The sequence below is a fragment of the Marmota marmota genome, unplaced genomic scaffold (assembly GCF_001458135.2).
Source record: "Marmota marmota marmota unplaced genomic scaffold, marMar, whole genome shotgun sequence".
NCBI lineage: Eukaryota > Metazoa > Chordata > Mammalia > Rodentia > Sciuridae > Marmota > Marmota marmota.
Window position 1 is genome coordinate 12849810 of NW_026000057.1, and position 25283 is coordinate 12875092.

Below are 25283 nucleotides of genomic sequence, written 5' to 3' on the forward strand. Positions count from 1 at the left end.
GAGAAGAAGATTAACATTAAACAGGGATGAGAGGTGGGAGGGAAAGGGAGAGAGAAGGGAAATTGCATGGAAATGGAAGGAGACCCTCAGGGTTATACAAAAGTACATACAAGAGGAAGTGAGGGGAAAGGGAAAAATAATACAAGGGGGAGAAATGAATGACAGTAGAGGGGGTAGAGAGAGAAGAGGGGAGGGGAGGGAAGGGGAGGGGGGATAGTTGAGGATAGGAAATGCAGCAGAACACAACAGACACTAGTATGGCAATATGAAAATCAATGGATGTGTAACTGATGTGATTCTGCAATCTGTATATGGGGTAAAAATGGGAGTTCACAACCCACTTGAATCAAAGTGTGAAATATGATATATCAAGAAATTTGTAATGTTTTGAACAACCAACAATAAAAAATTAAAAAAAAAAGAATTGTAATTCAAAAAAAAAGAGAGAGCTCATGTATAATGGCATAATTTGGCATGAACATAGTTTATATACAGAGTTACGAAAAGTTGTGCTGTGAATGACTAATTATGAATGTAATGCATTCCAATATTGTCATGTATGTAAGAAATAAATAAAAAATATTTTAAAAAATTAAAAAAAAAGATGCATTTAAGCCTGTTCAGCGCATTCTCCTGGCTTCACAGCTCATTTATTTTTAGCTCTGAATAGTATTCTCTTGTCTGGATGTACAAGAGTATGCTAAGAGCCATAGCCAAATAGTAATGATGCATGGCATTTTTGGTTGAAAGGTGACTCCAGCAAGCCATTGAGATGATATGATTATGTTAAGATCTGCATTCAAATGGATATTAGACCCCTGCTGTCCACCTCCGCCTGCTACTTTGGAGCTCTAGGGGGACTCCCAAAGAGTTCCCATTGGTTGGGAAAGTGCGGTAGGAGGGAATTCCGGAGGAGGGATTTCCTGTTGGGGTAGTGTGGCCCGAGAGAACACTGCGTGTGTGGGTCGGCATATTTCCCTGGAGCATACAGGGCATTGGCGGGAGTTTCAAAAATAAAGTTTGTTCCTGTTTGAGTGGCTCGTGATTTTGTGCCCAGCCAGACTGCAGCAAGAGTATCCATTCACTTATGGAAGGACATCCTGGTTGTGTCCAAGTTTTGTCAGTTAAGAATACATCTGCCAGAGACATCCATGTGCAAGTTTTGTGTGGACAGTTGGTGATTCTTAAATGAAAAATTGTAGAAATTATCAAAAAAATGATCAAAATCTGTAAAAAAAAATATTGATTAGTACGTTTATTTTCCCAGGCAATATTTCTATTTTTACAGCCTCCTTTACTCTTTTAAAACAAAGTAGGGAATGTGAGGGAACAATTTTACATTAAAGAATATGTCATCCTTTCCCCAAGCAGCTTTTTCTGCAGAAGCATAAAATGATTCTTTGTGGCAGGAAACTCCGTCCCCTTGAATCCTCAGATGAGTCAAATATCTGTGATAAACACTCAACCCGCCTGTCCCTCTTCCAAAAAGAGGATACAAAATGTGTAACCAGGAAGAGTCTTAGCAGATACATCATCTTTCTCATTTGGCTTGTCAATATGGAAAATAAGGCTCAGCAATGCTAGGTGACTAAAGTCACAAGGCTAACATATTCCAAACCGAATCACACTTTCCCTTGTCCCTCATCTCAAACACTATAGCTTGAAATAGCTTTTGTTTTAAAATTCCATCACTGTTTTCTGAAATTATGATGACGTTGACCTTAATTTCATTTCAATTTAATAACTTTCAATGATTCCTTCTGGGTAGAACTGCACACAATTACTGGTCGTATGACATAAATTCCAGAGCTATCATTAACTTGAAATGATGAATAAATACAGGATGATCAATTCTAGAAACATAAGATGTGATGGACAAATTACATTTTATACCATGTGCATGTACGAATGTATAACAACAAATCACATCATTACATGCAAGTATAGTGCACCAATAAGAATGTGGGGAAAAAAGGAAACAGATCATGATGTGTAGATTTCGAAAGGTGTCAATATCCATGCGTATCTATGTGTGTACAGCTCTGCTGCTGCCTGTGAATTTTACAAGCTTGGAAGTCACTGTGAATTCCCAGGGATGGTTACCTCGTGCCACCATTTCCTGGACTAGTAGGGTTTCCATCTGTCTTGGTTTTCTTCCATGGCATGATCGAGACTGAAATGATTTCCTCTGCAGAAACTGTGTTATATAAAGAAATCACATGCAGTAGTCTTTCAAAAATCATGCAATGTTTATCATTAAAAAGAGATAGTGTGTTGAAAATATACTTATTTAATTAAAATAGGGATAATAATTCCAGCAGAAGATTCATTCCTATATGAATTAATTTTGTCTTTGTTGTCATGTGTTCATATATTGGATTCCTAACGTGGAAAAAATTCTCACAGAGACATGTAATTGATAATGAAGCCAATAAAATAAGAAAGTGTGAAAAAATAGAATGCATTTATTTCTATAAATGGAGAACAAAAACCTCAGAAATATATCTCTTAGTGTTTATGTGGCTATGGCAACAACTTTGTACACATGTGGCTGAGCTCAACCACTAGGGAAATGTTGACTATGCCACACTTACATGATATCCACTTTGACAATCAGACTTTCAATTTTCTTGGTGTTGACTCAAATAGTTTAATTCAGAAGACAGTTTTATTTGAAAATTTAAAATTTTAGTGTCTGGGGTATGTGTGTGTGTGTGTGTGTGTGTGTGTGTGTGTCTTGGATAAAGGGGAAAAATTCTAGCATGACATCATATGTTCACTAAAATCAGTTATTTTGAAGAGTTGGAAAAAAATCCTGGAAACTTTATTTAGCCAACTGATCTTCTTATACTGCATCTGATAAATTACTTGGTGCTATTGTGGGCACAACTATATAAAAATAACTGGCACCCCTTCCACCTCCCCTTGCCAACACACAAATACTCAGAGAAACTCAATATTATCCTAGGATGAAGACCAACACATTTTCTCTGAGATTATTTGTACTATTTATATGACCAAAATTTATTTTTTGATAAATATTCTTGGTTATTTTTAGTAATAAACAAGCTCATTCTGTTCTCTACAGAAAATCTCTCTTCAGAGCTCTGATAAGTCTGTTTGGTAGGTTCCTCATATGCTAAAATGGAGCAGCAACAATTTCCCCCCAAAGTTAGATCTAATATAAGGTTATTACATCGGGACCCAATGTAAAAAGATCAATTGTCCAAAGAACAAATAAGACTTTTTCTAAGGCAGTCTCCTCCATAGGTGGGATAGAATTATAGACATGCATTGAGTATACTTTATTAATGTCTTTCTATCTTTCATTATCAACAATTATGTATGTCTTTATTTAATATGAATGTGAAGGTATGTAATTTTTCTAGAAGCAGAAACTGATGTTGCTGGTCCACTGGGTGATAGTTTCCAAGACAACTGAGGATCTAAAGCTTGAGTCAATTTAGTAAGATTCTGTCTCAAAATAAAATTATAAAAAGGGTTATGGATGCAGCTCAGTGGTAGAGCACACCCCAGCATACAGGGGCTCTGAGTGTAATCTCCAGTACTACAAAACAAAACACCAAACAACAAAAAAATAGTGTTATTTAACATTTTAAAAATTCTAGAACACTAATAAAATTAAGGCCAAAACAATGTTAAAATAAAATATAAAATTTTTGTTCTTTTTCATTCATTCATTCATCTGAGTCTTTATTGTCCAATTACTTTGAGAAAATTACTCTTTTAGGTATTGTAGATCAAATGTAGATACAAAAAAAAAAAGAAAGAAAGAAAAGAAAAGAAGGAAAAAGACAGTCTTTGCCATCTCAGGAACTGACATTCTAATAAAATCCAGAATAAAAAAGGGGATCTCCTGAAATTAGAAGGCAGAGCAATGGAGTAGAAGAAAGGGATCCAGGGGGAGTTAGGAGGGGAGGGCATGGGGAGAACTAGGGGTGAAATCTACGCCTTTGTGCTTTGTTCATGTGTGACTATATGACAAAGAATCCTGACTTTATATATGTATATGTATATAATGCATTAATTAAAATAATAATGACAAAAGAGGGACCAGTAAAGTAGAGCAAGTAGATTGGAGGAGGAAGGAGATGAGGGAAAGGAAAGATACTGGGAAATGAGGTTGATTAAATAATGTTATCTGCATGTTTGAAAAAGGCATAATGAACTTCATTGTTATTGATAATTATAATGCACCAATAAAAAAATCCAGAGACAATCATGGCTAGGGCATTAGCTTGTCAGTCTGCTTTGGTATCTTCGGAGTTTGTGTTCCTGGGAATCATACTTTGAATATGTGAAAGCTTAGAAATAACTTGGAGCTGTAAGAGCAAAGAGCACCCGCTGAAACACATTTATTTTATAATTTACCAAGGACCGGACCTAGCAATATTCATCCTTAAAACAAATGTTTTTTTTGTCATCAAAGCAAGATAAAAAAACCCATTAAAGGGTTTTGATGTGAGAAAAACTTTAAATCTTCAGAGCTAAATTTGGTAATCTCTGATTTTTTTTTTTTTTTTACTGTTCGGATGCCACTATGTCAGTTCCAAACAGGTCCCCAAAGTGTGGAAAACAAGGACTTGAGTATGACTATTAGTAAGGCAGTGGAGAAATGTGTGGATTCCATTCACAGAATATGGTCTTGTGCCCTCTGGTACCTAGCAGTCTGAAGAACCACTGTGTGTGTGTGTGTGTGTGTGTGTGTGTATTTCTTATCTCTCTACACCAGCCCTTGTCCGCCTCTAATTTGTATCTGTGAGTCTTTAATGTAACTGTGTAGGTTAAATGAGCTGTTTGTTCTTATTTACACATCTTTCTGGTCAGAAATACGCAGAGAATTCTGGCTATAATGTCTTTAAGTATCTGAGAATTTAAAGAATAGACAACTGAGAATAAATCAGTCATGCATATGTGCTGAAATCATGGTACAGTGACATCACCAGGCAAGAAATGAATGAACACCAAGACACTATTATCCTGCTAGCCTTTGTTTAAAATGCAGGTGGGGTAGAGATGGTGATGATAGCAATGGCCAATAAGAAAGGAAACAGAAAAGATGGGGTAATATTTAAAGAAAGGAGATAAATTAATAAAAGGTTTTATTATTTAATGCATTATATACATATACATATACAAATATAAAGTCAGGATTTCAGTTCCCCAGGGGGAAGTTCTCTTCCCTCTAAAGATTTTGGAATAATCCTAAATACCTTCATTCTCTACAGTTACCACATTGCAGAAATCATGTTCTTAGGGACCTAGGGAGCTTATAACTGGGGATATCCAATTCTTTGGCTTCAGGAAATACAGGACCCCTTGAATGTATTGCCAAAACATATTTGGGTAAATGTGTGTTTTAGGTCTCTTTAAAGTTAGTTTTATGTCTTTCATTAATTTCACTCGGGACACACCAACAACCCAAGTTCAAAACTTATGCTGCTGATAAAACACTGTTTTCAGAGAACACAAATATAAACAAAAAGTCCAGATGCCCTTCAGTAGATGAATGGATAGGGAAACTTTGGTATATATACACAATGGAATATTACTCAGCATTAAAATAGAATAAAATCATGGCATTTGCAGGTAAATAGATGGAGTTAGAGAATATAATGCTAAGTGAAGTAAGCCAATCCCCCCAAACCAAAGGCTGAATGTTTTTTCTTTGATATGAGGATACTGACTCATAATGGTGATGGGTGGGGGGTGCATGGGAGGAAGGGAGGAACTATAGATAGGACAAAGGGGAGGGAGGGGGCATGGGGGTAGAAAAGACTGTGGAATGAGTTAGACATCATCACCCTAAGTACATGCATGAAGACACAAATGGTGTAAAAACACTTTGTGTACAACCAGTGACTTGAAAAATTGTGCTCTATATGTGTAATATGAAATGAATTGCATTCTGCGGTCATATATAACAAATTAGAATAAAAAAATTAAGAAAAAAAATGCAAAAAAATCCAATATAGATGGAGAGTGGTACAATATTACTCATCCAGATATTTTCAAAATATAACTTTTAGAGGAATCATTGGATAAAAAAAATTGCCTAGAGACTGCCCTTTGTACAAAACATAAACCACTCCTTAGATGCCCTGTTAAGAGCTCTCAGAGTAAATGCAGTACCTCAGAGCAGTGGGTAGGAGATTACAGCCACTTGAAACCTAGAAAATTAGATAAAGGATGATCAGATCAAGTCCTTTAGTCACTCTGTGTTTTTTGTGCTGTAAGCAACAAGTTGCTGGGCACCCATGATGGATATGTCAGTTACTGAACTACACACTATGTGTACTTTAACTTACACATTTCATTTTTACATGTGACAACATGATCAGAAAAGCTTCTTCCTGCTATTTGTGTGTTTATCAGAGGCCTTAATATTTGAGGACAAGTAACAGTCACTGGCAAACACTTCCACAGCCCAAAAGCAAAGTAATGGATCACTTATACTATACACACTATGCAACAGCAAAACCAAATCTGCATTAACCAGTCACGCTCCTGTGTAAGAGAGGTAGAGAGGCCAGTGATTTTAGTGGGAATCATTTTGGAGCAAGTTGATGTTGTGACATTTTTCCTTCCCCAGTCTCAGCTCCGTGGGTCTCCACAGAAGACAGTACTGGAATTCTTTGCTTTCCCTTGCACCAAGTGACAAAGACAGGCTTCAAGGCTTCTTCAGAGCTACCTAAGCCTAGGGAGATCCAAGATAGAGCTTCTCTAGCGAGGAGAAATGCAAGATAGAAGGTTATGTGGTACAAGAAGATAAGAGGATGTCGTATAGAGAGCAAGTCATACTCAACCATGGCAGAAAAGCATGGGCTTTTGCCACATAAAATAGCCTGGGGTTGTATTGACAGGGACTCTGGGCAAGAGGACTGTGTGTGGAGTCCCATGAAGGGAAGAATCATCAGAAACTCAACTATTGAGTGGAAACCCACAAATGCCATGACAGAGAAGCATGGCCTGCCACACCAGAACCACAGTCTTAAGTCTCCAATGTCGAATTAATGAGTCTATTCCAGACTTCTGCTCCCACAGGTGGCAACCAATACCATATTATAACTCTATCAATCAGATGAGACTTATGTTTTTTTTCTCTCTCTTTTATTGTCACACCTTACAATCTACTGAACAGGAAAGGGGGTGAATTGAGCAGGAGGGAAAGCAGGATTCCATCATGTCCCTTTCTCTTCTGCAAGCTTCTACTCCTGAGGGAGGGTTGATGGGGTAGAAAGCCAAAGAGTAATTGGATAAAGGGGTAAAGTTCTGTTATGATACAATTACATTGGACTCTCATAATTACCTAAAAGTAATGTGATTATATATCTTAATTGGCATAGGATAGCCCTGGACTTTACCTGATGCCATCATCTAGATAATAGCAGCCACTTTCAAGCGTCAGATGATTTGAACGATGTGATTACACAATCCATGAAGCATTAAAAAATCTATTGCACCTGGTTGGACATTTCATTCACAGATGGAGGAGCAAGTGAATTTTTCGAGTACAAATGGGTGGTAGTGAAAAAGATTGTTTGCTTCTTCTCTGTAAAGTCAATGAAAGCGGACGCCTAGTGAGAAGAGAAAGGAAATATATTCCTGGTATACTGTGGGGAAGTCTTTATGGTGAACTTTATGACTATCTTTCTAGATCATACATGCAGTCAATGGTCAAGAGATCATTTTTATAGTCTTGCTAGGTAAATGTTACCTTGTTTACTGTTACATAGATCCACTGGAATGTAGTTGTTTACATTACATTCTAGTGAACACAACAGGCAAAACCATGGAAGCAGAATGAGTTGCACAATTTTTGTCTAAGAAAGTTATTTATATCTGGATACATTTCTCATTATATAAGAAGACAAGAAAAACTAGGGAAAATGTTGCAAAATAAATTCTTACCCTGATAAATTATATTTAGAAAATATTCATTTCAACAAAATATGGTTTGTGTGCATGGCTACTTTGCTGAAGATGACATCATAATAACTGGTTTTGAAATTAAACTATTTATATGATGCATTAATGGAAAATATACAAATATTTTAATTGCATATTGCATAGTAAAAGTACAACCTATCCTAGATACTAGAAATTCCTATCAAAATAGCCTAAGGAAACAGGTGTGGAATAGATTATATTCCATTTAAAACATTGCTTGCTTTATTGTTTTTAAATAGGCTTGTGTGAAACTGCACCCACTGGGAAAAAAATGAAATCAGAATGAATCATATACCAAAGGTCATTGATCTAAAAATACAGGTCCTGTGAAATGGATAAACATATTCTACTTAGTGGAAGCCATCTAGTGAGAGGATTTAGAATCCTTCCAAACCATTTAAGCTCCCCATGTTGTTAATTAATTTATCAGTCACAGGGAAGGCAGTCACTCTCTGGTGCCCTGTCTTCCTGGGGAAGCAGAGCAGATAAAAGGTGATCCAGCTGTGGAGGGACAGAGATCAAGGGGCTTAACCTCTCCACAGGAGGGAGACAGGAGCATATGTGTCATACTGACAGAAAAGCTGAGCCCTTGGTTTCTTACATTGAAAGAAAGATTTAGCAAGCCCTTAGGAAGTGCTGCTTATTAAGGTGGTGAGCTGGTAACACCCCTGGCCCAGAGCAGAACACTGGTGAAAGCAGAACAGGTTTCTGTAGTCACTAAGGCATTATATATAGTTCTGGAAAAGAATAGAGAGCCACCAGGCATTTCTTGTGTAGATATCTCTACAATTATGGAGCAGAAGGAGAATGATATCAAGAGAAGCAGGGTTCTCTCTGTGTTGCTGGAGTAAGTTAACAGAATGTACTTGTCAAGTATTTTTAATTTAATTTTGCTTTTTTACTGAGCCCTTACCAACTGATAACAGATGTATATTACAGAATTTTGGAGAGCTTGACATCAAGTCTTACCTCACTGAGGGGCTGCTGGTATGGTTTTCATGGTGGTGCTGTTGTGTGAGAACAAAAAAGAAAGAAAAATGTATTTTAATTATATTTTGACAACACTGCTCATTGATAAATAAATATATGTATATAACCAATGTTGGGAGCAGTGAGATCTGGATACAGCCTGTTTATGGACATGCTGTCATGAGAATTAAAAACAATAAACAAACCAAAGTCAGGCTGACCTTTATTTCCACTATGTGCTGACAATTACAAACATCGACAGTAATCAAACATATTTCTCTGCCAGAACAAACCCTTCGTCCACTCACTTCTTTCATGCTGGGATGTATGTGTACATGCATGCATGAAATACATGAAAATATGCAAACACACTGAAATATATAGTCCCGTGTACACATTTCACTTAACTGAAAGGGGGCATTTATGTAAAAATTGGTAGAATACCCGTCTCAGGTTGATGTATAATCTGGTGTAAGTCTCAGACTAGTCAGCCACAGAATCCTGATTACATGTCATTGAGAGAATAACCTTTTTTAAACGTTACTTAAAAAAAATAGTCTTTCTGTAGGGTTGATTTCTCATCTAGGAGAAGTAATCTCCATGTAATAGATGAGAATATCAAGGAACATGGATTTTCCCACTGTCACAGAGTAAGTCAGTGAAACTGAATTCAGGTTCTCTGAATCTAATATTTTCCTGTGATCATAGTAAAATATTATTACTTTGGTAAAATATTATTGTTACAGATTCAGTAAATGATGTCTTTTTATTTAAATTTATTGCTGTTTAACTTAACAAAAGCAAGTTAAAATTCACCTAGTTTTCTTTAACATATACAATTAAGGGAAAATTCTTTTAAATTAATTTTCTTCAAATTCAAATTGAAGTTTTCTTTGTACAGACGTGAGATTTATCAAATTGTAAATAGCCAAAATAGTTTGTGATTTGTCTAATTTGTATCTTTAGACATAAATACAATATTATCATAGTCACCAATATATGCACTCCTGCGTGTGTCTATGTGTATATTTGTGCTGCCTAAGATGCAGTTATTCAGCCAATAGCACATGGTCTCTGCATTGTTAATTTTCATAGAATGGGAATAAGAAAATCTCATAAACATGTTTTCACAGAGACTGTCAAAAGATGATTTCTGAAATACCTAGTTAACAAATGCAAATATCAGAAATTTACAGGAAGAGCAAATTCATCTTTAATATTGAGGTTTTTTTTTCACTTAAAATATGGTCTGTTTAGTTTTAGGAAAATCATGGGAATCATTTTGTATTTAAAGAATCACGATCTTGCATAATATCCTCAATGAATTTGCTCCATCAAAGTATATAGTCAATGAGAAAAATAGACACATCAACGAAGTCTGTACGTCTTTTGCTCAGTGCACTGTCTCCTATGTGGGAACATGGGAGAAAGCCACCATAACCAATGGGGTGTTACAGATAGTGGCCTGAATGAGGGTATGAAGGTGAGAATTCAGCTAAAGAAAGAAAAGGGTAAAAAGAAAATGGTGACTCAGAGAGAGGGAAGTATAGTGGATGATGTCATGAGGCACCATGTGCATGGTAAAGGTGAGGTTAAGGGGGACAGCATCCCAAGGTTAGGGGCGAAGATTGGGTCTTCAGGCAGTGGCCAGACACGCCTCTGCACCAACAAGCCCTCGGCCTGGAGAATGGTGGGGAAAGCTCTGACACAGCTGTGTCTAAGTGCCTCTCACCCAGCCAGGGAGGTAACTCAAATCACGTGTGAGGATGGCCTCCCACAAAGGAGCACAAGCAGGGTTAGGTGCCTTGTCTATGGATGACCCCCTAGGAGGACGATACTCTGACTGATCTTGTGTTCCAAATTGTTGAAGATGGCAAAGCCTCTATGGACATGCTTGCTGATAGCATTACACTTGGTCTATATTGCCAATTATTGGGTTATTACTTCTAGATCTAGTTGTTAAAGAATTCTGGACAATTCTAACTAAATGGAAATAAATTGAAGTATTTTAATCTGAATTATATTAAAAAAGTAAAGAGACTTTATTTTTGGTGATAATGATAAGGTTGGGAAGGAGTCTGTTAGGATACTACTGTAGTAATCTAGATTTGAGATGATGAAGACTTAGACTAAGGAAGATAGAGGTTTATATCTAGCCTTTTCTTGCTTTTTGGGTTTTGTTTTGTTTCTCTTTTTCTCTTTCCCACCCTCAAAACTCCCTCCTTCTTTCCTTCATTCTTTCTCTTCTTTTTAAATCTGCAATGTATGTTGACATATTTATTCTAAATAAAAAGGCAATAACCATCAGTATAAATGGGAAATTTACAAATCCAAATTCTTTTGTAGGTAAATCTCTAAGAACTGGTGATTGATGGATGTGATGGAGAATGACAAAAAAAAAAAAACCCTCCAATGACTCATCAAACTATGACATGGGTGATTGATTAGGTACTGTGTAGGGAATTTAGAGAAGGAACAAGGTTAGGAGGAACAAAAGTTCAATATTAAACACGGTAACTTTGATTTATCATAAATCATGAGGAACCCAGGAGGATATGTCTAAAAGCTAATTCCATCTGGAATTCAGACAAGAAGTCTAAGATGTCAGATTGACACTGTCATTTTTTTTTATGTGAAGAAATAAAAATTTCTAATATGCTCCATCAAAGAATATAGTCAATGGGGAAAATGAACACATTGACGAATTCTGTACATCTTTTGCTCAGAGCGCTGTCCAGGAACACTGATGGATGGCACAGGTCTTCCCACTGGTGATAGGAAATACCAATTAATGGATGAATGGAAGAAAAAGTGATAACATCACAGGATGAAAAATGGCCAGGGAGGAAAGCAAAATAGCACAGTAGAAACCACCAAGGCTGAAGAAGGAGGAAAGTTTGAGGTTCAAAATTCTACAAAGAGATTAAGATAAGGATTAAAAATAATTCAATGGATCATACATCAGGGAGATTACTGTTGACTTTATAAAGAGCAATCGAAAAGACTTGGTGACACAAGTCTTATCGCAGTAGATTGAGCAACACGTGGATGGGATGGACACCACAAATACAGATAATCCTTCCAAGCTGCAAATGATTGGGCAGTAACTATAGATAGATGTATCAAGAAAGAGATGATGGGGGGGGTGGGACTGAGAATTCTTTATCATATTTATACCATGAAAGATGAGAAAAAATTAAGGATCTGGAGGGAGAGGTGGTATACAGTGCAGTGAAGTCTAAAGATGTCAGAAAAAAGGGTGGATTCCTGCCCAAACCAAATTTGGGCAGGAAGCCATGCCTCTTCCTCTGTAAACTGTGGAATAAAGGATTTGAGGTTTCCCTTTGGTGATTTCTCTTTTCTGTGACATAGAAAATGAAATGACTTCTAGTAAATGAGGGCAAAAGGTGATGGGGTAGTGGATTTGGACTGAGACCTCTGAAAACACGTGACAAAGCAGACCCTTCCCCCTTACAAGTTGGTTGTTTCATGGTGATAGAAAACAATCAATATTACTCCTGTCTTTTCAATTGACATTTAGTGCAGGCAACTTTATTTAAATATGAAGGTATTGCCTACATATATTACAACACTATTTAAATGGTCTCTAACTGTTGCTGTAAACTAAGTTTCTCTAACAGGCCTCCAAAAAAATAATATTTAATCCCATCTGAATGTGTTGGCTTGGCTTCTTATGAAAACAACTAAGCTGTTGAACTTGAAATAGTGACAACATAGTTTCACTTTTCACAAGTGATGGGTTTTATTTAGGTCCACTTTGCCCTTAGGAGAGGAAAAAAGTACCATAGGAATGCATATCTATTCGAAATTTTTTTTCTTGGTTTTCTTAGTTAATCTACTGCTCATGATGCAAAATCATTTTATCTGATGAATAATTATTAGAATGCACAACTTCATAATCAGAGGGAGCATGGTGCTAAATTTAAACTTGGAAAGTGCTTTACTATCAGAGAGAGATTCTATTTTGTTCCCTTACTAATAACAGAGAATGACATGTCTTTGCCACTAGCTGACGTTTCCATGTTGCTTCTCTTGCCAATAGCCACAGGGTTGTGTGCTGATCCTAATAAAGGGTGACACACATTGTTAATTATGTTGATATGAATTCTCTGACTCCCACTCTGAAGGGCAGGAGCTGGGGTATGGGTATTTCTTGTAGCTATTTACCTAACTGAATATTATGTACTTGCTAATTTATGTGAGTCTATTCACATTTACTTTTTGTTCAGTTAATGTTATCTGTATGATTACTGCACATATGAATATATGTGCATATATCTATATAGGTATGCTTGTTTTGTGGTTAATGAGATAAAATTAATACAGGTGATTAAAATAACTAGTTTTTGAGCATTTCTTTGACAGTTGCAGTGCTAATTAAATTACCTCATAGAATCTAATCTTCAAAATAAGTCTATGTTTCAAATATATTGATGTGGAAGCTAAGAAATTTGAGCCAGTCAACAAGGCAAGTGGCAGAGCCAGAAATGATCCTAAAGTTAATTTTTCTTCTTCCACATTTTATTGGTATATTATAGTTGTACATAATGATGGAATTGTCATTAAATATTCATACATGAACTCAATGTAATAATATAATTAAGCCAATCCTCCCCAGTATTTCTCTCCTCCCTCCTGCTTCCCACACATTGTTCCCTTTCCTTTACTGATCTCCCTTTGATTTTCATGAGATCCACTCACCTCCTTTCTTTTTCCTTTTTCTCTCTAGCTTCCTCATATGAGAGAAAGTATGACCATTGACTTGAGTTTGCCTTAGTTCACTTAACATAATGATTGCTAGTTCCATTCATTTGCTTGCAAATGACAAATTTTATTTTTCTTTATGGCTGAGTAAAACTCCATTTTACCACATTTTCTTTATTCATTCATCCACTGATGGACACCTAGGCTAATTCCATAGTTTAGGTATTGTGAATTGTGCTGTTAAAGCCCATGTTTTAAACACACAGCCAACTACCCGCTTTCCCTCTCTCCCTCTATCTCTCTCTTTCCCCCTTCCCCCCTCTCTACCTTTCTTCATTTCTTTTCTTTCTTCCTGAATGCTGGGAATGGAACCCAGGGCCTAACTCTTGCAAGCCCCTATCAGTGAACTATACCCCTAATCTTTATTTTTCTTAAATTGTTTTCAAAAAAAGCTTGTAAAATCAACTGCAGTTAATTCAACAAAGAAAATGTATTTTCATTTCCCAAGATGTATATAGTTGAATTTCATATTACGTGGTATCAGATTGCTAAGCTTTGCTGATACGTGTTTACACTGAGTTATGCCATTAGCCTTTCCCTAGGAAAACAGCTTAAATATAAGCATATTTTAAAGCCCTAGTTTTTGCTTTCCTATTATTTTATAGAGTAATTTATATTTAGTTCATATGTATCACTTATTTACAAGACACACACACACACATACAAAGTTTAGGAAATTGTATAGAATCAAAGATCAACAATAGTGGAATATTATGTAGTGAATTTCACTGTTGGATTGAAGGTGATCACACAGAGTTCTATGACCTTCAAGTGGAAGTTGCTATCTAAATATGAAGCTGGTAAATAGTAGTACTTAATATAAGAGATTAATCAAATAGAGGCATATCTCATAGTAAACCCTGATTTTTAACTCTATTGTTGATTATGATTTGGAAACACAGGAAAAAATAAGAAAACATGGTTTCTACTCTTCTGAGTGAAAAGTGTACAACATTACTCTCAGAAACAATGTTCTGCAAAAAGTTGGGGAAAGCGTTTATGATATTAGGTACCAAACTAAGCATTTTTTATTTTGTTGAACTTAATCTTCTCAAAACTATGTGAAGAAGGTATCATTGCTCCCATTGTAGGTGAATAAATTTAGATTAAGATTAGAAGACATTTCAATCATGATCACATGGCAGTAGTAGATTTTGACTCTACCTTCTATGCTCATGTCTCTACCTCATACCACCTTCCATAGGTTACATCAAAAGGAGCTTTTGTCAGTAGTATCTTTAGCACTCCCCATTAGAAGCATTCCACTTTGCTTAACAACCATCCCTTCTATATTAAACATTCATGCACTAATTTTTATCAGCTTGTTATAATTGTGCTTCCATATCCCCAATTCCAGGTGCACAAAGTAATCTTTAAGTGGAAATTTTATTTTCACTATGTAGATTGCTTATTAGGTGAAGAATGCATGAATACTCATGAGTAAAAAATGGGATTTCCTGATATCAGAAAGAAAACGGGATGAAATATAATTGAGTTCCACATCTAGCTCATTTTTGTTTTAGTTGATCTAATAGATAAAAGGAACATTAAATTGAAAGTAGAATAAGAGTCATTAGAATACAACCTTAAAACAAATAGATAATTTTTGTCCTAATCCTCATTATCACCTTCAAATTATTAAAACCAAGCCAAGTTTCTTAACAAAGAAAGACAATGATACATGGTACTGAAGAAACTGCAAGCTCTCTCATGCATTAACTATGTCACCTGGTCAAGTTTGTCTTAACATCTTTTTGCCTCAGTTTTCTTATCTGTTAGTATAGATAAGACAAGGGATGCTGCAATTTGTGTTACTTTTTTCACTATAACAAACACCTGAGAAAAATCAACTTATCAAAAGAGAAGATTCATTTGGGCTCAAGGTTCAGAGGTGATAGTACCTAATTGATTGACACCTTTACTCCTGGGCCTATGGTAAAGTAGCACATTATGGGAGGGAGTCCACAGCACAGCAAGACTGCTGACCTCATATCCATGAAGCAAAATAGAGAGATAACAGTCTCACTATCATCTTCAAGAACACACCTCAGTAACCTGAAGACATTCTGCTAGGCTCTACCTCTTAAAGTTCCTGTTACTTTCTAATATTGTCATACTAGGGGTAAAGCCTTTATCATGTGAACCCTGAGAGGCATTTAAGATCCAAACTACAGCATAACTTTTCTATGAATTAGTACTTACAATGTGTTTAAAATAATGCTTGGCATTGTAAGGGATGGCTAAACTTTATTTTCTAATACATTTCTAAGTTCATGGCTAAGGTTCCTATAACACAGTTACAATAACGGGAGAAAAACATACAAATCTGCATAAGTTTTGTGTGATATGGAGGTTTCCTAAGAAATGAAAGCCCAAAGTTAACTCTAAGAGTGGTTTTTATAGTAGGTTTTATGAAGAATTATGGGAAAATATGATAGGGGGCAAGGGAGTGTGAGCTGAATGTAATAAACTGGGGAACATTTAGTAAGATTCAAACACCATGTTCAGAGAGAAAGACATTCTTTTCCTCCAGGATGAGGAAGAACACGACTTACATACAAGTGTTTTGACATCTTTTAGGGGAAACTTTAGGAAAGAAGTTTTGGCAAAAGACAGAGAGAACTTGTTTCTGCTATTTTTTTTTTAAAGCTCTGTCTACTCAAAATATCCAGTATGTCATGGTAGCTTATTTTGGTTTTAGCATGTCTTAAACTCCATCAGCATGCAGGAAGTGTGCCACTAAATGTGAGATTTGCAGCTCAGTAGCTTCCCATCACTAACTGCAAAGAATTTGTCTTTAGCTTCGACTTCTCCATCAACTCCATTTTTGTAGAATTAAGAGTGTCGACATGGGGTTTCACTGTGGCTCAGCTTTGTTCACAGTATTGACTCTGTCTGCAACACTCTTCCCTCAGCCTCCTGTTCCATACAAAGATACTATATTACTCTTTCAGACATTACTTCCAGTGTGTCTCTTCTGTAGATTTTCACTGTTTCCCTCATTTGCTTGCTGAAAGGTTCCTGTGGCTGCAGTAAGAGGTTATCATAAACACGGTGGCTTTGACAATGGAAATTGATTCTCTCAACGTTCTGGAAACCAGAGCCATGAAATTGAGGTGTAATTAGGAACACATGTCCTGTGGAGGATCTAGAGGAGAAGAATTTCCTTGCTTCTTCCAGATTCTGATGGCTCTAAATACCTCTTGGTTTGTGCAGGCAGCACCTCGTCATTCTTCAAAGCCAGATTCCTCAAATATCTCGCTACTGGACTTCACCTGTATAACCTGCCTCACAGGTATTTGTGACTAGATTGAGAACCTACTCCCTTAATCCATGATAATCTACTCACACCAATATCCTTAATTTAATCATGTTTGCAAACCCTTTTTATCCTTAGAAGGCAAGATCCATAGGCAGAAATTAATACTTGATACTTCTGGGTGACCATTATTCAAACTACTGTATAAGTGATCTCACATTGAATCCACAAATTTGTTGACATTTTTTCTAATTACACCAATCTCAGTTTAGTTTTTTAAGTATATATGTTACATTTGCAATCACCTCGTAGCTGAAAAGAAGGCAACTATTCATTTATTTGCTTTTAAAAGATCCTTTGTAGTAACCAATTCAGAGATTGCACATAGCTTACCTGCCATCAACATTTAAAAATAAAATATATATTTTTTTACAATTATAAGCATTACTTATAGTGACTGATATTGAAAATATCAAAACTTCTCATTTGTCAGTGTATACTAAATTTGTGCTTCTGTTATTTTTTGGTGCCAATCCTTGTGATCACCAAAACAGGAAAAACTCATTATTATTTGCAAGATCCAAAGCCTCTTACATATATACAAATAACTATAAACAAATGCAAGAATACTAAATATTCAAGTGAGAAATCCTAGATAAGGGCTTCTTTGAGGGTCAGATAGTAATTCAGAGCCCAGTTGTGTCTAAAGTTGCTTCTATGATAGAACTCATATCTAATTTGCATATTTCTCATCAATAACTACTGTAAAATTGATTGAGATTCTTTGAATATTATTAATCTGAAATGCATGTGATACATAATTAACTTAAAAATTTTAGTGACTGTGATCTTAGCTACTTGAGATATTATGCTGGATACGTCTCTCCATCTTTTAACAATAAACTATAATTATGTTTGTCTACACTTTATTGTTCTTTGCAGAGATGATAGGCAAGCATCTTACATCTTGGTTTGTTGATTTACTTATCCTGCTCTTAAAATAATTATGCTGTCAAAGGAGAGTAGGATTGTCTTACAATTTTTGCTCTACCTCCTGTACCCACCCTCAAGTACAGACCCAACTGGCATGAAATAGCTTTGATCTTTTTAAATATTGCTAGCAATAGTCCCTCTGATGTGGGGAAATAACCATGGCCATTTCCCTCATGCTGAACCCTTTATAATTCTTTTTATCCCAATGTCTGAAAGGTATGTTAGTTCTGCTTGGAAAAGGTGTGTATTTACAAGAATTCCAGTCTAGTTACCTCTATATTTCCATATGTGATCCCAGTATGTCCCCATAACTTCTTTCCAAATGCATAAGCCACAAGGATACTTTTTCACCATTGTAGAATCATTATGTCTTGACTATTACTGAACATTATTATATTTCTCCCTTCTTTAAAAAAATCTTGCTTTCCTTGTCTCTCAAGAAAATAAAGCTCTCACATGGGTGTAGATAATAATATAACAATCCTTCTCTCTTTTTTTGGAGTATTTTTGAACATTCATGAAGACCCTTGAAATATATGGTAAAAAAAATTTTTATCACCCCTTCTCTGAAAGTAATTTGTATTTATTGGCACATAAGAATTGCTACATGATGCACTAAGTATTTTAGGTGCAATACTAGGGGTAATTATTGTTCTATTTATGTTAAAGATGAGAATACTGAGCCTTAGATTGTTAAGTAAATTCTTAAAAAGCTAGGAAATGGCAAAGTGAAATTATAAATAATTTTCCCACACATCATTTCTGTTGAGAGCCACAGTCGTAAGGGCCCCAGCAAACTTCCAGCTGCCAGCAAACTTCCAGCTGCCAGCTCATGATTGGCTCACAGCGGCTCCAGCAAACTTCTAGCTGCCAACTGATTGGCTCCTCTGCGGTGATGCTCATTGGGCTGTTTCCCCGCCCTCTCAGACCAGGGAGCTACTCATTGGGGGACTTTTTTTGGCTCAGTCAATGCAACCAGCCAATTGGCCTCAAGAGCAGGAGGAGTGGGGGAGGTTGAGAGGCTTGTGGGAACCCGGTAGTTGCAGTTGGGCTCTGAGGGTTTTTCTGAAGAGCTGTGTGGTGTGGGTGTGTGTGTTCTAAAAATAAAGTTTGTTTCCTTTGACAAGTGGCTCCTGAGTTTTGCCCAGCCAGACACAAATTTTTTTATCACCCCTTCTCTGAAAGTAATTTGTATTTATTGTCACATAAGAATTGCTACATGATGCACTAAGTATTTTAGGTGCAATACTAGGGGTAATTGTTGTTCTATTTATGTTAAAGATGAGAATACTAAGCCTTAGATTGTTAAGTAAATTCTTAAAAGCTAGGAAATGGCAAAATGAAATTAGAAATAATTTTCCCACACATCATTTCATTTGGCACTTTTTTTATACCATAAAGATACAGGCTTATACAAATAGCATCCCTTTTCAGAGGTTACGACATAGTAGCATGTGTAACATCAGTCTCATTATAAGAGAGAAAAATGACAATTTGTGTTCTGGGAGGCAAGTATAGGAAACTATGAAAGGAATTTTTCTGTAAATAAAAAGTGGGAAATGAGGAGCTAGAAGAATGGCTTAGTGGGTTCAAAATAAGCAAGGGAGAACTTGCTGCATATTTGCATAATCATGGGAATGATTCAGTACCACAGGAAAGCAATACTATTTAAGAGAAGGGGAGAATGAAGTAAGAAAGAAGAAAGGGTTTTAATAGGTGAGTGGAGGGGGTAGCTAGATAATACCTCCACAGGAACAGGAAAGAAGTTAGAAAATGTGGCCAGATAAACATGGGCATAAGAGCTCCTCTTATTGCTACAAATATCTTGGTGAAACAAGAAACAAGACCATAAGCTGAGAATGAGCATTGAAAGTGATATTCAGACAGCTTGAGAAGGAAGGGGGCTGTATGAACTGGGTACCTAAAAGGACGAGAGAGTGAGGGACCAGGGAAATATACTATGACCACCGCCTCCGTTAAAGACGTAGTTTTGGTTATCATGAATCTATATGATCATGAATTTAGCAAGTATGTGTGCTTCCTGGCTGTTATAGCCACCTGTGTGAATTCTGGCACAGAATAGAAAGAAAAATGATTTAACCAGGGTTGCATTTTCACCAAGTCAGTATAACTCAGCTATGGTGGGACAAAAGGGTGGAAGATAAAAGCAAGGCAGTGATAAATCAGCCAAACAAGGGGAAATGAGGACATAAAGGATTGATTATTCAGATTGGGAAATTGAGGAAGTTTGATCAAAAGACTATTTAAAGATGTCAGTCAGATTTTAGGAATCACAGTAGCATAGTATCCTGGGATTACCAATGGGGTATGACCCCAAGGATGAAGGAGAAAGAGGGAGAAAGTAAAAGCTAAAGACACAGCTATAATAAGCAGGTCATCTGACAGGATTCCAAGACTTCCCACTGGTCAGGAGAGGATTCAGGAACACAATAAACTGACTGTGCTCTTGTCCTACTCTCCATTTCCTCCATTTTTCTGAAATTACTTCTGTTAGCCAAACCCATCAGGAGGACAGTTTTATTTTATTTTTCTTCTTGTTTGTTTGTTTTATATACTCTAACTAGGAAACAGCAAGATCAATAGTGGGAAGTGGGTCAGAGTGGGGAAGAGGGAACAGGTTATTCAATACAGGGACGATAGTTTGGATAGTTTTTGTTGTGGATTAAATTGTGTTCCTTCCAGCATTAATGTATTGAAGCACTAACTTCCAACACCACAGAATGTGACAATATTTGGAGACAGGATCTTTACAGAAGTAAATAAGTTAAAACTAGGTCATTAGGATGAACCCAATTCAGTATTACTGGTATTATTAGAGCAAGTTTTGACACAGATATGAAGAGAGAAGACAATGTGAAGACACAGGATGAAGATGAGCATCTATAATTCAAGAAGACAGTCTGAAACAGATTTCCCTCATTGACCTAAGATGAAAGCCATTCTGCTGACACCTTGATCTGGGACTTTCAGCCTCCAGAATCATGATAAAGTAAAGTTCTGTTGTTTAAGCCACCCAATCTGTGGTACTTCTTTGTGGCATCCCTAGCAAATAATAGAGTTGGAAGGAGAAACTGTTTGATTATTTGTTGTTAGTAATGCATTGGTTATTGATAATAAGGTTAAGTGTATGACCAAGAAAATGATTGATTTATCATTTAAGGCAGGTTAGATACAAGAGAGTAGGAAACTGACATTCAGGAACTCAGAAGATCCTTTGAAGAATGTTCTAATAATAAATCTAAACATGTATTATGAAATTACCAACAATAATAAAATTGGGATTAGGGAGACTGACAGGAAACCAGGAATTAAAACCAAAGACAGATTTACCAAAGGAAAAATGGGGGTGGAGCCTGGAGCTCTTTGGAGGTCCTGGGGGTGGGGGAGAAAAATGACAGTAATAAGAAAGTACAGCAGTACTACAGTTTGATTACATCCACTTCAACACTGGTGGCTTGGTAGTGGAAAGGGGAGAGGGTCTGAAAAAGACAATAATGAATGAGGAGGTCCTGGTTTAAGAAAGAAAACAAGCTCTATTAGAAATGGCTGCAGAGAAAGAATTCACTTATTCTTTAACAAAATAAAGATTTATTGAGAACATGATTAGTGTTCAGCACTATTCTGAATACTTGGGCTGTATATATGAAGAAAAAGCAGATTAAATTTCTGGTTTTTTTTTTTGTGTGTGTGGGTGGAGATGAATCTCTTAATAAAAGAGATGTAAATAACAACTATGTAGGATTTTAACACATTGCAAGTTTCATTGGAAAAAGTAGCACAGGGCATTAGGGGAGGTTGAGAAACAAAAATTAGAAAATTAAGTTTAAGAGTGAAATTATAAACAATAACTAGGAATATTAAGTTGAACAAAGAAGGACTCTGTTGGATAAAGCAAGCTGAATCTATATGATCATGAATTTAGCAAGTATGTAGTAAGCTGCTGAGTGAGATCACCTGAGTTGGGAGAAGGGAAGCTGGCAGTTGTCTGTAAAGAGGAGGTCCATAAGGAGAGAAAGGAAGTGAAGGCCATCCAGAAGTCTTGACTGACAGTGGAGATGAGCCCTACAGCCCATATTCCAAACACTAGTGAAAAAACTTCTCTCAAAAACCCATTATTCTGTGTCACAGATCCTGCTGGCTCTCTAGTCTTTATTTCACCCTCTTTTTTGTATTTTTCTGTTTTTTCCCCACAATTTCTAGACACCTAGATTCTCCCTTTAGCCTGACTCCCCTCCATCATTATAATCATTTATTCCTGGCCTCATTTATCTACTCTGTTCTGATGAGATGCCAGAATTTATATTTCATCACTTTAAAAAGATCTGAGTTGACCTGTATTTTAGGTACTTCAGGTAAAACAAGGTGAATTCACTGCTTTTCCCCAAAACCAGTTTCTTCTTCTTTACTGAAACACCAATGGTTTTTCCACTGAAACTGGCTGAGGCCTGGATATATCAGGACATACATTCCTTAAATGAAAAAGTGCTTAAATTATTTTTCAGGAAGTTTGTTCTGAATCCATTCAGGGAGATTGAGTGAAACTAGCTTTTCAAGAATGGATATGAGCAGAAGCAGCCAGATTACCTGGTTGTTGATTTTTTGACATCAGAAGCTCAACATCTTCCAGGAAAGAATGTGATAACTCCCCTTAAAAAGAACGTGGAATCTGTGAAGAGCCATGCTAACTGTGCAAGACAGTCCTAAGACTTCTTCTTCTCACTCTCTAATAAACAAGTAGTTTCTCTCCTTTCTCTTCCTATTAATTCTCAGCTATTGACCAACTGGGAGACAGGTTTAAATCTTACCTCCTGTCTCCTTGACTGTGGACCCTTCTCAATAAATGCTTTGCTTTTTTGGAAAAACTTGGAATTTTGGTATGTATGGGTTCCAGTAATAAGCCCTTGCTTGAAATCACTTTCTATCCAATTACTCAAGCTAGAAGTTATGCTGCCATCTTGAATTCTTCCATATTCTCTTACCAACAGCCCCATTTTAGTTTATCTTTCCCTTCCTCTGATTAATTCATTTAAAAACCATCCCTTTTATTGCCCTGCTACACTCTTCTCTCCTTTCTTACTGAAATTCTTTAGAAAAAGCTCTGATCAGCTTTCATATGCCCACGGTACAGATAAAGGCAACTTTTTAAACAGCAGGTGGTACTATTCAAATATACTACTATAATTATTGTCTTCTTCCACCATGAACTGGACACCCAAGAATAGAACTATAGTGTCTTAAACACTAAACAATTCAAAACAATATATTAAATATTTTAAATATAGAAACACTAAAGATAATGTGTTGATTTTCTTGGCAAATTCATTGTTTGATAAATATAAGGATATAGGATTATATAATTTTGAGATCTGACACCAAGCATTTAATTCTGTTTATTTAAACTCACTTCTTTAGGAATTTATCTTTCCATGAAATCAACAAGTTCCAGATTTAGAGTAAAAGGATGTAAATTGAGATAGGTATTATGACTGGAAGCTAGGTGGTTTATAGTTGGACCAACTGTTTAGAAATATCATCTTTTCTAAATGTACTTTTTTAATCTAATGATTTATGAAATTAAATAAAAGAAGCACTTAGGCTGATAAGCACCCAAGGAGAACTGTGCAAACATCTCCCCAAGGTTGGCATTGTGAGCACAAATTACATTTTTCAAAGCACTCAAGTTTGGCGGCACCAGGCATTATTGGAAAGTTTTCAAAATATGGCTTCAGATTTCACTTCTCATTTACCTTGAAACAACATCAAACATTGCTGGAAATGGTCTCACAAATAGACCTTTTACCATCATGAGTAAAAGCATACAACCTGAGGTTGCAGTCTGGTTCTGAAATTTCTCCGGGGAAAAGAGTTTACATATTCTAGTACAGTTGGATCACTTTAAAATGGAAAGAATTTACACTTCATTACAAGAGTAAGATTTTTCAATGGCATTAGCTGCTAATTTTTACCGCTACATTTGTAAAAATGTGTCTCCATAAGATTTCTATCCTTTTTTTCTATTAGATGTTGAGAGACCTGATGAGATATAGACCTATATAAGGCAAAAATAAAAACTAAAATGAATACATTTATCTTTCAATGCATAAGGACCTCAGTCTTTCTCAGTCCAACTTGTACTGTCATTGTTATTTACAATATCATAAGGAAACACGGGTCATAGCTTTTCATATCTTTCTATAGCAATCCAGGTATTTTTGTACTTCAGGAATTACTATCAATGTTCCAATCAGTTTTTCAACATTTACTTCCCATATGCTTTTGAATTATACATAAGTGGTTTCAAACCACTTAAAAACTAAATCTCTTTTTTTAATTAAAAAAAGAAAAATTGAGAAGAGAAACTGGAGTCATTGAATATGTATGATCTTTTGAGAAATTTTGGCAGTGAGGGGGATAGAAAAACAAGTGGTTGGTTGAGAAATAAGATTTTCCTCATTTTTTAAGATGAGAGAAAGAACTATATGCTTATACACTATTGGAAATTTCCCAATACACAGAGAAAATTTAGAGAAATTGAAGAATTGCTGGTGAGTAGGGTCTCATGAACAGATAGTAGAATTTGCTTCAGATGAAAACACAGATGGTTCACTAAAGGCAGAGCCATGGGTACACATGCTGGTAAGATGGAGATACAGAAGGAAATCTGGAGATTCTTCTCTGATTACTTTGATTTTTTTCAGTTCTAGAGGAAAAAAGTTCTTAACTGAGACTCATGATATTGAAGGACACTTTGGAAGTTTGAAGAGAAGGCATTGGGAGAGACATGGAGGAGAGTGTGAAAAGTCACAGATGGGAAAATCAGTGATCTCAGGCAGTTTCATGGTTCCTTTCAGGATTATGAGCAGCAAATATGGTTTCCTGCTTTTCACCAACTATGGCCTACTGTTCAGGTGCAGGTGAAGAATATTTGGAGAGTTGAACTAATTATTTGCCAAGTGAGAGAAAAACAAGAGTTGCAAACAATTGCATAGGAGAGATTTTAATGATAGTGGAATTTAAGCTAGATAAGGAGCATATGGAAAAATATAAAAATGAGCCCCCAAATACTAGGATAGACATTTCAGTAGGTTTGTGCTGGGTTTCTGTTCTTGTGACTAAAAGGCTCAGGGGTTACTCTAGGTAAACTGGGCTAACTGGGCTGTGCAAAATAACCACATAAGACACAAATACCTTTTTCTTTGGGGTCGCTGTGATGGCTCCTCTGACCTTAAGGGTCTGGAGAGAGAGAGAGAGAGAGAGAGAGAGAGAGAGAGAGAGAGAGAGAGAG